Source organism: Vicugna pacos, unplaced genomic scaffold (genome assembly GCF_048564905.1).
Source record: "Vicugna pacos unplaced genomic scaffold, VicPac4 scaffold_103, whole genome shotgun sequence".
Classification (NCBI taxonomy): domain Eukaryota; kingdom Metazoa; phylum Chordata; class Mammalia; order Artiodactyla; family Camelidae; genus Vicugna; species Vicugna pacos.
This window is the reverse complement of record NW_027328783.1, coordinates 3,646,019-3,659,832: the sequence shown is the minus strand read 5'-3', so window position 1 is coordinate 3,659,832 and position 13,814 is coordinate 3,646,019. Positions and strand designations below refer to the sequence as shown.

At 45.9% G+C, this 13,814-nt stretch overlaps 1 long non-coding RNA gene across 1 annotated transcript; it reads right to left on the bottom strand.

The window, feature by feature from the left end:
• Positions 1–1,466: 1,466 nt before the first annotated feature.
• On the bottom strand, positions 1,467–11,229 carry LOC140694761 (uncharacterized). Its single transcript, XR_012070382.1, has 2 exons — positions 10,979–11,229; positions 1,467–1,696 (listed from the first exon to the last, which is right to left on the bottom strand). It is a non-coding gene; the product is annotated as an uncharacterized lncRNA (long non-coding RNA).
• Between the last annotated feature and the right edge of the window lie 2,585 nt (positions 11,230–13,814).

The following is a 13,814-nucleotide window of genomic DNA, read 5'->3' as shown; positions in this document are numbered from 1 at the left end:
ACTGCAAGAAAAGTCCGATGTTGCAACTGTTTGCACAGGAAGTCTGAAATGTTCACAGCGAGATGATAGAATAAAACTAAGACATAAGCAGAATAATAGTTCCAGGTAGTCAGACATAATGGACATTGTGCTACCCTGAAGCACTAAGCAAAGGAATCAAAAAAAAAAAAAAAACGTTGTTTAAGACTTCCTTTACAAACAGGAAATTTAAGACTGTAAGAAGGTGTAACAGCGCCACCTATGGCTTAAAAGGCCTTCCTGGTTGCCTGGAAAGGTGCAACACAAAAATTGCCTGTGGATCAGAAACAAGAATCAGATAACTAAAAGCTTATGTAGCACATACTGCTCTCCTAGTCCTCATGTCTTGCACTGTAGCAAAAACCAACAGACCTGTACTAGGCCTATATTCATAAAAGTCATGTCTGTATTTTTCCAACAGGAGGTAATCTAAGTATCTTGCAAAATACTTCTCAAAGAGCCAGGAAATCATAGAAGTGTATTGAAATACAAAAACATTTATTTACATATTAAAACAGCATGAGCTTTTTTCTATTAAAAAAGCTGACATGTCAAATCAATGTTTTGATATTTTAAAACCTATTAAGAGTGCAGAAAAATAAATCAAAATTTTCTTTAATCACAAAAGAGAGAAGCTTATTCCCTGAAAATGATCAATGTGGATTTTTCTAAACTTAATGCTTCTGGTCAGAGTCCTACGAATTTAAATGTCTGAGTGTATAGTTACACGGCAGCATGAACACTGAGTTGTAACAATACACATTCTGTGTAAATAATCTTCAAGGTCGTCTGCTTAAGTCAATTTAACTAGTCCCTGTCTCAATAGAATGATACAGATTTCATTAAAACTTCATACTGCACGCACACACACACACAAAACCCTGAATCCTTGTTACTTTAAGCCATATTCATATATATCCATATTGAATATGCATCAGAAACAAGCCACCCTCTTTAGTATTCACAGTTGATCCTTCTAAACTATCTGTCATTGTGACAGCACATTTTTACTAAGCAGCTCTTGGATGCTTTGTATACAAGGCGTCTACCTCTCACAGTCAGACATGGTAAACGGCATCACTCAAATTTCACAAATGAGGAAATATACTTAAGCCATGGAAACAACGTACATATTTATCATCAGGAAAGAAAAGAGTAAAGATTTTACTTTCAATATGCACTGACAAACTTTTCCTCCATACTAAGACTACATACATAAAACAAATTCAGTCATTGTAAATTATTCTGTCAATAAGCACCACTAGAGAAAAACAAGCAACATCATTAGCAATGATTGGACTTTCAAAGCCCACTCCTATTTTGCACTATAATCATTTTTAATGTTTTGTTTTTAGTGCTTACATAGCACTAATATAAAGAAAACATAAACTATTTAAGTCATTACCTGAGAATGCAACATTTGTGAAAATGTACAATTTTAATTTATGCCACTCTGTCTCACATTCTCACTGGTGTCTCTCCTTTGAAGGCCTCATCAGGCTGAGATCGCCAAAATCGGTCATTTATGGACTCACAGGAGTTCGGGAAACCACTCAACGGGAGGCTGATCAGAGGAGAAATTGAGAATGCATCCTGTGCAGCCTGGGTTCCAGCACCGAGCTAGGCACCGCCAGCTGCGTTTGATTTGGGACAAGCTGCCCACCTCTCAATCCCTCAGCTGCAAAAAGGAGACATTGATACCTACCGTCAAACACCTGCTTTGAAGTAAAACATGAGAAAAACAGTTTAGCCTTTGGTAGGTGTCCACTCACAGCAAGCTTGGTCATTATGATGATGAGGATTACTTTTAATAAGTTAAGCTAGACCAAAAATTAGAAATCACCATAAAGGAGAAACATTTTAACTCAATAAGCATTTCCTTTTGAATGGATTGATAAAAGTTCTAATGATTTTTTTAATAAACCAAATTTTGTCCATTAATTTTAGATTTACCGGTTTATGGACAAGTCTCCAAAAAAAGAATTAGAGGCCTCTAACCTCTGAATACTAAGAAAGTAAAGTTTAAAAAAATTATGGGGGAGAGTATACCTCAGTTGAGAGAGTATGTGCTCAGCACGCATGAGGCCCTCAGTTCAGTCCCCAGTAACTCCATTTAAAAACTTTTATTTAAAAAAAAGGAGAATTAAAGGAAAAAGATGGAGGACTACAGAATTTTTTTAGAGAATCCACTCAGATTTAAGATGGGGAAAAAATATCCATTTCTCACAGGAAATCTTGAGAACTATGTAAACCGGATCTGAGTTGTCTAGTCTTTAACATTATTCATGAATTCATATTACCAAGTCTTAAAACTACCTGATAACCCACAGTGGTGATAGTGATCATAAAACCTGCCAATGCGGATCGAACTCCGGCTAGGACTGCTCTGTTCTGACATCTCTGCCCCTGAGGCCTCACCAGGCTGAGAGCACTAAATTTTGTCATTCATGAGCATCTCGTGTAAGTCTTCCATTTGTGCTTCTCAGTCTCCTCTCACCAGCCCCTCTGAGGGAAGCACTGTTATCATCTTCCCCACACGCAGATAAGGTCACTGAGGTACAGAAACTAAACCTGCTCCAGGTCACATCGGCATTAAAGGACGTCTGTATTTCTGCTGTTTTGTGATTGACAAAGGAATCTGAGATATCAATACAAGATAGACTGTTAAATAATCAAGTCTGTCAGCTCTTCACCTCAAATAGCAGATACTATAAATTCCTGATGTAGGATGAGGCTGCCGCCACAAAATGACTCAGCTAGAAATTAATATCCAAGATGAAGCAGCGGATACACATAAATATTCATGACTGTCAACTCCTCTCACGGGTCTTGGCCCTTCACTGCCTGAATGGGGGTGAAATCCCCACCCGTGTCTGGGAGGGTAGCGTGGCTCTTCCAAGTCTCACCCAGGCTTCACAGGCTGTTTCCCCCTACAGACTGTCCTAAATGATTAAAAAGCTCACAAGATTTTTACACCAGCCAAAACTGAAAGACATTTCTGCATATGGAGCACTTTCTCAGGCTTAAACCATTTTTGCCTACACTCAGCAAGGGGGAAAAAAGAAACATGACTCTGCAAAGTCTCTTAGCCTTACCACTCACAGGAGTTGAATGGTCTCAGCACAAGATGACCCTTCACATTACAGGATGAGAACAAAATAAAGCCGCCCCAACAACAAGCACTCCCAGAGACAGCGCTCAGCAGTCTTCTGCACACTCACGGTTGTGCAGCCCTCACCACCATCTATTTCCAGAACACTTCATCACCCCAATAGAACACCCCTGTCACTAGCAGTCACTCCACAACCCCCCTCCACCCAGCCCCTTGCAACCATCATCTGCTCTCTGCCACTGCATGAGCCAATTCTGGGCATTTCTAAGATCACTGAAATCAACAATATGTGGCCGTTTGTGTCTGGTTCCTTTCAGTTAACGTGCTGTTATCAAGGCTTTCCCATGTTGAAGTGGTATCAGCATGCCTCTTTTTTTTTGAAAATGTTAAACTTTATTAGAAGGTGGTAAATACTATCAAAAATAGTTAGAGTGGGGTATAAGGGGTGGGGTTTCAAAGGGAAAAGGCCGGGTTGAGCAGTCAGGGTGGACTACCCAGAGCAGATGGCTTTTTTCATATTCCCCTTTATTTATTTTTTCTTTTTTATTCACTCTTATGTCTGAATAATATTCCACTAAATGGAGATACTACATTTTGTTCTTTCATTCAGCAGCTATATATGGACGAGGTCCAGAAGAATGAGTGTAAGTGGTGGCTAGCAGGGATGGCATTTAAGCAAAGGGCAAGATGTGCTTTCAAAAAAAAAAGTGAACAATCAGAGGCACAAGGAAATTCAGCGCGTTTCTGAGAAAGTGCATGGTTGCTTCAGTAGGACTGCCATGCAGGGCTGTGGGGGATAGTGACAGGAGACACAGTGAGGGAGTCACCTGAGAATATTCCCCACTGCAAGCAGCTCAGCCAATTCTCCTCCCTCATCCTGTATTTTAGAGACATTTTTGCTAGCTTTTCTCTTATTTCAAGTAACAGTACTTTAGTTACACATCTGATCATCTGCATCAGACCACATTAGCTCCAAGCCACAGAAAATCATTCACTGACCGGAGCAGCTCCAAGACATAACATTGATGGACCAGGGAGTCCTGCAGCATCCCATCCTGCAGGCACAAACCACACATGTTCCCTGGTGATGTCCGGAAAGTAAAATGCATGGAAATATCTCACTGCTGCTGCACGACATCTGCCCACAAATTGCCCCCAAATCATGCTGGCACAGCACTACTCAAACCTCGCACTACCCAAAAAAAAAAAAAAGAGAGAGAGAGAAAAGAAAAGAAAAGAGAAGAAAAGAAAAGAAAAGAAAATATAAGAAAAGAAAAGAATAAAGCTAAGAAAGCAAATTTAGGCTCTTCCATTGAAAACCAGCAACCATCACTGCCAGTATCTGAGCTGGAATGATCCTGACTTCAAAAACCACTGTGCAGTTACTATTCAAATGTGACAGACATATATGTATTTCACTTAGATGATATTACAATAGGATTTTTCTTTTCAAAATTTCCAGTTGCAACAATAGCACAAGAAAGTTTATGTTTCATTTTTTTAAAAAAATCAATTATTTTCCACTTTGTTAATTTTGAATCTATTATTATTTTATAAAGGGAGCTATGCTGCAGACTATAAACCAAATATCTGGCTTCTGCAAACAAGACCTATATGACTTCACTATTTCAGAGCAAGCTTTAATGATGCTTTCAAATTGGGGGCGCTCACTAACAGCTCTTTAAATACTGTCAAAGATGTGCTATTATGTAATGCAAAGGGTCTACCTACACATCAACTCAGAAACCAAAGAAACTACACGAAAGCCTTAGTTTATCATTTTAAAATATTCCTATTATTTTGAATATTAAATTTCTTAAAAGATAAGATATTTTTTGAGAAAGACATCAGTTGTATTAAAATTCCTCTCACCAAGAAAGCAATCTTTATCAAGAATTACTACCCCTATGAAAATCCAAAAGACAGGACGTTTCTAGCTAAGTTAACTTACAGATCTCAACACAAGCCTAAATCCTATCTGCTCTCACTTGAACGAGCCCAGCAAAGTCCTGGGCTACTCTGGAACTTAGCTCTTCTGTTCCATATGTTGGCAGAGCTAAGATCATCACACAAGGCAGGGAAGGAGAGAAGAGGTAAGTCCACCTGGCGGCCTCCATCTGTTTACTTCCAGCCACAAGGTGTCGCTAGAGCGACCCCGCTAACAAGCCCTCCACACAAGGAAACCCGGCATCCACTCTGCCCCTGCGGTCCCCAAGCAGTCCCGACGCCCCTCTCCCACTGGTGGCCTCCGAGCCTGTGAATGGTCTTCTAATGACCCTCCCAGTTGGTGACACCCTCCCCCTCTTCCCCGCTACACACACACACACACACACACACACAGCCAAGGCAGCCTTCCCAAAGCACAAATTTGATTACATCTCCCCCACTTCAAACCCATCAGAGGCTCCCTGGTAGAGTTCTAGCCCCACCCCCGACCCTGCTTGTCCATCCTCACCTCAGTACCAGGTCCCCAGTGACCTCAGGGGCCCCGTGACCTGCTGCTACTTCCCACTAGCCTCCAGGCTCATTTTAACTGTTTGTCAAGGAAGTCTTCCTTCCCTCCAACCTCCGCACTTTGGATTAGGTGCCCTGCTGTGTTAATAAAACATTTTAATCTAAGTCAACTTCTGACGCTGCTAAGCTCTCAAGAAGCAAGTACATTTTGCTTACTACTGTGGGTCCACCCCCTCTCCCCTAGACACTCAGAATTGCGTGTGTTGTGAATAAAAGAATGAAGGGGTGGGACTCAAAAGGACAGGCAGAGCTGCTCTCCTAAGGGTCACTTCCTGCTGACACCCTTCACTGCCTCTTCTGTGTCAGTTCTAGTAAAAACCAAGCTCCTCCAAAGCCCTCCACCCCTAGGCCCTCTCCAGTGTCCTTCAAAGCAGGGTCACCCACCACCCTGGACCACACAGGGCAGTCTCCCCGAGTCCCCACCCCACAAGCCTCCAGGCCTCTACCCGGGCTGCTCCTGCCACCTGAGTCACCCTCTTGATTCCTTCCCCTGGCTGACTCTTACTCTGTCCCCAGAACTGAATGTAGAGCCAATTTCTTCCAGGAAGTCCTCCCTGATGATGTCCTTTAGCTCTTGGCTGGGCTCCATCTACAGCAGCACTGCTTGGCGACCAACTGGTATTTGTCCACCTGCTCCTATGAGACCATGACCTCTTGGAGGCCACGTGGGAAAAAGGAGTGAGGTGACAAGAGGGGTGGGAAGAGCAAACAGGAAAGTCGCAGCTCAAGTCCCAAATTCAAGGATTCTGTCTCAGATAAAAAGAATAAACTGTTTCATACGTGTGTCATTTGGCTATGATTTTTGTGGCTCATGGAAAACAAGAGCTTGGTGTTCAAGCCTGAAATCCAAGTTACATGCAAAGAAATGTATATATTCATATCCAAAGGAAACCAGAGCTGCTCAACAACACTTTGCAGTTAAAATCCAAAGGAACTTTGATAAAGGCAATCTCCCTCTCTCTCTTTATTTTTATTTATTTATTTTTTTTGGTATCATATAGTTTTAGAAGTATTTGTATAACTAAGTGATGGCTACAGCCTATGATTCTGCACTGGAGTGTTTGGGGCTAAGGAAGCCCAGATTACATGCACTGTGTAAATGCAATCACACCAACACAATGACAGGCGCCCTAGTGGCTGAGCTGAAGTTCCAAAGCAGAGAACCTTATGTTGGAAGACAGCTCTCAGTAGAAAGTAAGAAATGCAATGTTCTGTACTCAATTTCATTAGCTTTATGAGCCATTAACAGATAGTATGTCTTGTCTAATGAAACCCCAAAATATATTGTCATCTTCGATTTTCTCCATCTGACTGTTTTATGCTAAATTTGGGTATCAAACCCTCACTCCATACGGAAAGCTCAGGCCTTAGCTGCAGCACAGTTACATCCCGTGGAAGAAAGCCGATCAAGGGAGAACAGGAGAGTTTCCCTTCAGAAGCTGCTAAGTGTGGTTTTGCACCTGTATGTCATTTACAACCACGCCATCGTCAAAGGAGTAAGACCTTACATCTGTGGGGCAAAAAGCACTGCGGTGGTTCCGAACCATGAAAGAACACTGAGCTTTGTGCAACAGTCCTGAGGCACTTAAAGCGTACTTTCTCTGAAAGGCTCCGAAACTGACTCACTTCACCATTTCAGGTACAAACGGAATTAGTAGAGAGAACATGCCCTTGAAGTCTGACAAGGCCCTGCTGGAATCCTGCTACAGCATTTACTAGCTGCTAAATGAACCAATTCCTTAAACCTCTGAGGAGGCTTCCCAATCTTCAAAACGGGGCTGCCACCGCCCACTTGGGAGGCATGGATGTGAATGCAACACGCAAGTAGGGCGGCCGACTGGTACGTGACACGGGACCTGGCTAGTTTCCCTCCGCTGCCCTTCTCCCCCTTTAAACTTGCACTGTTCCCCCTGGTAAGGGTGAAGCCCCAGGAACAGACTGCCCGATTCTTCTGTATATCCCCGGATACATACCTTACCCTTAGGAGGTCAGAAAAACAAATGCCTCCTCCCCAGTCACTATCAATATTCTTAAGAGTCTGGGTTTTTTTAACTCTATGTTTCAGGGAGACTATTCAAGAATTGTTCAACCACCGTTCTCCAGGTTGGCTCCTCTCCCAACGCCCATCACTTCTTACCTCAAATCTTCTGTCTGATTGCCTTTTGTTCGTGGGAAAGAGAGTCCGCTAGGGTGCGGACTCCCTAGGCCTCCCTCCCTTCATCACAGGAGAGTGTGACTACATTCTCCCAACTCCCCACTCCGACTCCAGCTTCTGAGGAGTTTCCCCTTCTGGACCCTGCAGCCTCTGGATCGTCCCAAGACGCGCACACGTGGCCAAAACCCTCTCTTCAGATTTCTTCCTGTGTGGCCCTGCCCACCCCCCAGAACCTTAAGGATAAATGCCATTGCTCTGAAAATCACAAACGCCGCTGACTGACACACCAAAGCTGCATGGTCCGGGCTTTCCTCCAAACCAGGCACAGCCCTGCCCCCCCTCAGACACAGTCTGCACCTCTTGAGATGAGCTGATCCACTTGCACGGCTGTGAACACCAGCTAAGAATGACGAATCCCAATGTGTATCTCTAGTCCGGCTCCTTCACCTGAGCCCCAGGCTCATAGACACGTGTGCCTCTTGGAAGTCCTAACTTGGATGACAAATGGCATCTTAAAAATGCCATATGTCAAAAAAAAAAGGCCTTATGTCCACCATTTACTCTAGACTTCGATTCCTGGCAGGTACCTCCCAGGCTCCCCATTTTAGTAACAGCCCCAGCACCCACCTAGGTGTTTGAGGTCACATTCAATTTCCACTGTTCCCGCCACCTGGCCCTGCCCTGGAATCAGTCTTGTTATTTCTGTCGCTAAGCCAGTCTCAAGTCTGGTTCTGCAGGGAGCACGATGGAAACCCACAAGCTCACAGCAAGGTGCACTGAGTCACAGTCCTCCGAAGGGAGTTCCCTGGAGGGGGAGGCATCTCCTGCTGCCAGTCACCTCAGAAGGCACTGGATTCTCACAAAGAAGGACCAGAAGAAGGGACTCAAGGATCTCCCGTGATCTGAGGTTTGAAGGGCCCGAGGTCTGGGGGAGCTCCTAGTTAGCTGACACTCCTGTCAGTGAGCAGATGAGGATGGTAGGAACCCAGGCAAGTCTGTTCTCGCTCCGACCCCTTTTCTCTCGGGAGCCACGGGAAAGGCCAGTTTCCAGGGCACAGACCGGCCATCACAGATCCCAGCCTGCATTTGCCAACCCAGACAGCCTAGACTCCTACTTGCGACTCTTACTTCTGTTCTGTTCCCCCCCAGAATGTGATGGACTCTTTCAGAAAGTCTGGACTGTCTCAAGCGAGACCAAGTCAGTGAAGGATGAAGTGTCCACATTTGGACCAGAGCATGAAAGGAGAAACAAGGCCTCATGTCCAGCATGACGGTGGTGGCCAAGCCCTTTCCCTGGGTGAGATGAACCAGGGTCGGGGTGAGAATGCAAGGTCCCTTCACGGCTGACAGGGGTGTTGGAGACTCACTGCCGCAAAATAACCACACGGCCGTCAGTGGTGGACATCAGCTGCAACAGACACAGAGTCAGCTATTTACTGCCAAAAAGGGGTAAAAGTAAAGGCCGGTGCAGGGAGGCCTGCACGGCTGCTGAGGCAAACCACAGACCCGGCTCTGAATGCCCACTGGCTGAAGCAGAGAGGAAGCTACGGTCCCCTTTAGCGGTCCCTGTGTCCACCAGATCCAAGTGAACCAGTTACTTAGGACAAGGCAATGTTTTCCTGATACTTAGAAAAACCAGCCTCATAAAGGGAACAAAAGAGTGGCATGGTTTTAGGCCCGCTCCTGCCCCTCTATGAATGCAAAGTAAAGTAAATGGCACTGGGAAGGTGAATGCAAAAAAAAAAAACCAAAAAACAAAAAACCGGTGACTGCTTCCTCCAACAGCGTCCCCTGCAGCTGCTCACCCCCGAGCCGGCCACTTCCTCACCAGTGACCGCCGGCCAGGAAGCGCCGTCACGCACGTCACACAGCGACAGCCAGGAACCGTGTGCCGAGCACGTTTGTGTAAAAGCCAGAATCAAGCAAGGTGCTGCAGAATTTGACTTTCCAAGTTTAAATACTCCATGAAAAAAATCCCTCAGCAGCCGCCTAAATCAATTCGCATCTCACTTCTTCAAAGCAAATAAACAAAATTAGTAAGAGAGCATTTGTTACCAAATATAAGGACGAACTAACAGGTTCCTCAAAGCAAGGACTTTAACAGATATCAAACTCCAGTGGGTGATGTGCTAACATAGCAAAAATTCCAAAAAAGTAGAAAATAAGATGACTAGGATAATATACGAATCATGGCAACTGTTAAGTTTTTGCTTTTTATAGCGATGGAGACGGCACAGAGGGCGATCTGGCTATTCCAATGCAGGGTGTGCACAGCCCACATTTTCAGACCCAACAACATGCTCACGGGGTGGTATAAGGGAAAACGGAAAATAGAAAAAGGAATAGAGGAACAGCCAAAATTAGAAACACACGAGAACAAAAATGACTTTGACAGCATTTACAAGAAATTACGTCAGTGTGATGAGGACAGGGACGCAGGGACGGTGAGGCCCACCCTCACCTCCTGATCCAGGGAAGGCAGGGGCCTGAGGGGAGCGATGCTGCCGGGGGACCCCAACGTGGTCAGCGCCCCAAACCAAAACTTCACCTAGATGCGTGTAGACAGCTTTTGAGCTACAAAATGTGGTCGCATTTCAAGCTGGACAACTTTACTCACTCCCACCAAGAGGAACAGGGGAGAATTAGGTTCTGCTCCTGAACCAAAGCATTGTTTAAAAAATTAATGACTGTGTAATAGTAAAAGCAACAATGGAGTAAAAGTCACTGGAGGAGAACGTGCTTGACCCGAGCTCACTGGCCACGTTATCTCACTGACGTTCAGATGCTGGCTGAGCCCTTATGGTACCAGAACAGACAGACCCACCAGGAGGGAGGTTTAATGCGCTGCTGTATTTTGATGCCGGCAGCCATGCCTGGTACACGAGGTTCTGGGTAAACAATGGTGACAGTGTCAACCACTATGGGCTAAGCACACATCCAGCTACTCCGCCAAATCCCAAGGGCAGACTTCAAAAGGCAAAAACAAGCTGGCATTCTCTGTTGGCTCTGCAGAATCAGAGCCAAGCAGTTGCTGAGCAAAAATGTCACCAGTGCCTCCTATGACAAAATAGGAGGCACTGGCGTGGGGCTGGGGCAGGGCTCCAGGCTTCCACTGAACACCCACCAGTCTGTCCAGGGGGTGAAGGAGGTCCCTGCTTTCATTGCACCGATGCACCTACCTTGAATGACGCCTTAGGACTCAACAGGAGGTGACAGGTGAGGTGAACGGAGCCAGCCTTGGTGTAGCACGGTTCTGGCAGCTATGCCCTCAGCAGTGCCCAGTTTCCTAAACCTGACACCTCATCTCCAAGGAGCAGAAGTGTAGTGTGGGCATGTAGATCACAGGGCCCTGTGAGGACAAGTACAGATCATGGCCACGACATGCCTCTCCCCTTCCTTAAGCCATAGAGGAATGTCCGGGGAGGAAGTGAAAATTATTCCAGAGCCTGCCAGGCACCACACGCAGGTGGGACACGGATCCCCTGTGTCTGTCATTCACAGGACTGGTGTGGATTTTCTTTTTATCAATTCTCTGGCATCTTCTCCTCCATCTTACCAACAACAAGAAAGTAGAATCTGACCTTAGAATCACAGAGAATCACAGAGCCCCTCCTGCACAGCGGGCCCGGCAGCACGTGCCATGTCCTCCGACCGTCACCTGTGGGACCGCCATGAGCGCTCTCCAGACTCAAGGCCCGAGGCCGTAGGCCGGGGGGACACAGCTCACCTCACTCTCCCCAGTAAAGGGGGACCACCTCTCGGCAAAGACGTCTCACCCTCTTCTGCCTGAGGGACAGCTTGAAAGATACACAGGGAAACATAGTAGAGGGTGAGGGGTTAGGCAGCCCAGAAGTGATCGTCTGCACTTCCAAGGCAGAGTGGGGCCTTTGACCTAATCACAGGGACAAAGTGAGGACGAATTTTTCCCTGCTGTGTCCCATACACCGTGACACGCCTTTCCCTGCGTAAGGAGCTAATTCGGAAGCCCCTGGCAGTGTTTCTGATGTCCTAACTTGGCATGGTGGCTGTCAGGCAGGGGAGAGGGCCTGAGCCGTGCTGGTGCTGGGCCTGGGAGGCAGGAGACATCGGCTCCACCCTGAGCTCAACCAGCACCTCGTTCTGCGTCTCGGGATTCAGAGTCTCATTTATAAGCAAAGGGATGAAACTGTCCCAGGACAGGCTGTCCAACAGGAATGAAATGAGAGTCATGTAAATAACGTTTCCCAGTTGCCACGTTTAAAATGTAACAAAAAAAAAAACCAAGTAACTGATTTTAAGAACAGACCTTACTTATTCTACTGTATGTAAAATACTATCATTTTGACGTGTAATCAATATAGAAAGTAACAAGATAGTTTATATTCTTTTTACTAGACAAGTTTCAGCGTCTGATGTGCATTTGACTTACAGCACATCTCAGCTCAGACCGGCCTCCTCCCCAGCACTACTAACATCAGTAGCTGTGGCTACTCTATTGGACAGCAACTCCAGGGGTCCCCCCAAGTGTCCTGGCTGAAAAGGGGGAGTAAGTGTCCACACTAACCCTAAAAGGATCTCTCTGAAACAAAGGCGGATTTAGTTTTAAACGTCTGAAAACCGGCGGGCTACACCTCCTTCCCGCCTTGGCTACAAGAAAGCCCTCCTCCTTGATGATCCCATTCTGGATGTAGGGAAGCAATCTGTCACACAGCCAGGGTGGCCCGGCCTTCAGGTTGACTTGCCTGCTGTCTGTGTCCAGTCCCACGAAGTCCTCCTTCTCAAATAGGATGTAGAGGAGGGGGGTCTTCTCCCCAGAATTTTCGGGGTCCCCATCCAGCCACTTGGACTTGGGCAAGATGAAGAGTGACTCAGTGAAGTCGTCGATCCTCTTCTCCACCACCCGCAGTCCTCGTAGATTGAAGGCCACGTCGGTGTGCGGCTGCTCGGCCACCTCCCCATACAGCACAAAGACAAAGAGCTGAGAGTCGTAGAGCGTGGTGCCATACAGCTCCTCTGTGCGTGGAGCTTCTAGAAGGTCTTGGCCAAGAGGCAGTCAGTAATGGTGACAAGGCCCATGACATTGCGGTGGGTCTGGAAGTCACTCCATCCATTCTCGGGCGCATAGAGATACCTATAGTAGATACAGAGTGCCCACTGGGAGCCGCACGGTCTGATCTGGCTCACCAAGGAGATTCCATTATAGATGCAAAAGAAATTCTCTAAGATGATCCCCACGGGTTGGACCACAATCGGGAGAGTCTGGTGGTCCTCAGCGCACTGCACGTAGTCAGGGGCGTTCATGTTGCAGGCCCTGCCGAGAAGGGAGGGTAAATCAATGTACATACTGTGCTGTGGGCTGCGGGCCTCACTGGGATGCGGCGACCTGGTGTGCACCAGCCAGAAGGCAAGGGAAGTCCAAGCAAATCGGGGATAATTTTGTCCTCAGCATCTGCACATGGCTACTGAAGCTCAGATCACATTACCCAGCTTTTGGTCTAGGCTTCCATCCCCTGCAGAAAAGGATCATTTCTTGTTTTCTGTTTCCAAGCACCTAGGCAGGCCCTGATGCAAAGTCGGTGCTCAAAACTGCTGAATAAATGAATGAATAAAGGAACTGCTTCCCCACCCCTCAGCAGGATATAATGAAAAGAACCATAGTAGGATCAAAATATCTGGATTTCAACGCCAATTTATTTGAACTCCTAAGGTGCAGAATAATGGGTAAGAAAACTTGCTTTGGGGAGGAGGGTACAGTTCAGTGGTAGAGCACGTGCTTAGCATGTTCAAGGACCTAGGCTCAATCCTCAGTACCTCATTTTAGAAAAATGAAACAAATAAATAAACTTAATTAACCCCCTCAAAAAATATTTTCTCCATTCAAAATTCAAAAAAAACCACCTTGCAATTGACACAACATTGTAAACTTGACTATACTTCAATTAAAAAAAAACTTCTTGCCTTACAAGAATATATCTGGATTATGGAAGTTTGCAAATGTAAAATGCCTAGGGTACCACCTGCATAAGAAGAAGGAAC